Consider the following 1,178-nt stretch of genomic DNA (forward strand, 5'->3'; position numbering starts at 1 on the left):
AGCACCATTTATGGCTTTTTCTGCTTATGTAGTACTCAGGAATCAAACCTAGGACTTCATGCACACTAGGCAAGCACTCTACCACTAAGCCACCCTCCCAGCCCTCATGCCTAAAATCTTAGCTACTCAAGAGACTGAGAGTTGGAGGACTGCGGTTCCAAGCTCGCCTAAGGACAGAAAAGTCCCTAAGACTCAATCTCCTATAACCAGCAAAATCTGAGCTGGAGGCATGGCTTAAGTGGTAGAGTACCAACCAGCAAAAAACTGAGCAAGCAATGAGGCCAAGGTGAGTACAAGTCCTTGGTATGGAAAGAATGAGTGGGGGTGGGGGGAAGGGGTAAGGGAAGGAGGGAAGGAAAGGAAGAAAAGATCTGGGCACTGGTAGTTGATCCAGGAGTTTAACAGACAGAGAAATCTGACATAGCTGGGCAACGTGGCTCACACCTGTCATCTAGCTGCTCAGGAGGCTGAGATCTGAGGATCACGGTTCAAAGCCAGCCCAGGCAGGAAAGTCTGTAAGACTCTTATCTCCAACTAACGACTAAAAAAGCCAGAAATGGAGCTGTGGCTCAAATAGTAGAGCACCAGCCTTGAATAGAAAGACTCAAGGACAGCGCCCAAGCCCTGAGTTCAAACCCAGGACCCAGGACCTGCACCATCCCCCCCACCCCCGCCAAAAAAAAAAAAAGGTTTGACACAGAGCCAGACTGACATAGAAGGAGGGGATGGTCACCCAGCAGGGCGAAGGACAGAGGATCCAGCCAAACCCCGGGCGCTGTGCTGGGGTCTGTCCCCTGAGCCAGGTCTAATACTCCTCAGTCTCCTCTGCGGGCTGCTGCTGCTTCCGCCCTGCACCCCAGCCACGCGTGCGGGGTGCGGGGTGCGGTGCGCGTGCCCCGGCCCCGCGCGGAGGCCCCGCCCCGCCCGCTCCCCTCCACGATGGGTCACCTGCGCCCCCCTGCAGTCCCGGAAAGACGGACAGAGCCTGCGGGACGGCGGTCCCTCAGGGGCGCCGTGGGGTCCTCGGACCACCCGCCCCCGCCGGGGACCCCGGCCCGCCGCCCGCTCCCCTACCATGAGCTGGGCAGCCCGAGGGCCCCGTGGTCCCCGACGGACGGACGGACAGACGGACAGCCAGCGACGACACGCGCCCGAGGCAGCCACGCGCCCGAGGCAGC

This window comes from Dipodomys ordii, unplaced genomic scaffold (assembly GCF_000151885.1).
Source record: "Dipodomys ordii isolate 6190 unplaced genomic scaffold, Dord_2.0 Scaffold1, whole genome shotgun sequence".
NCBI lineage: Eukaryota > Metazoa > Chordata > Mammalia > Rodentia > Heteromyidae > Dipodomys > Dipodomys ordii.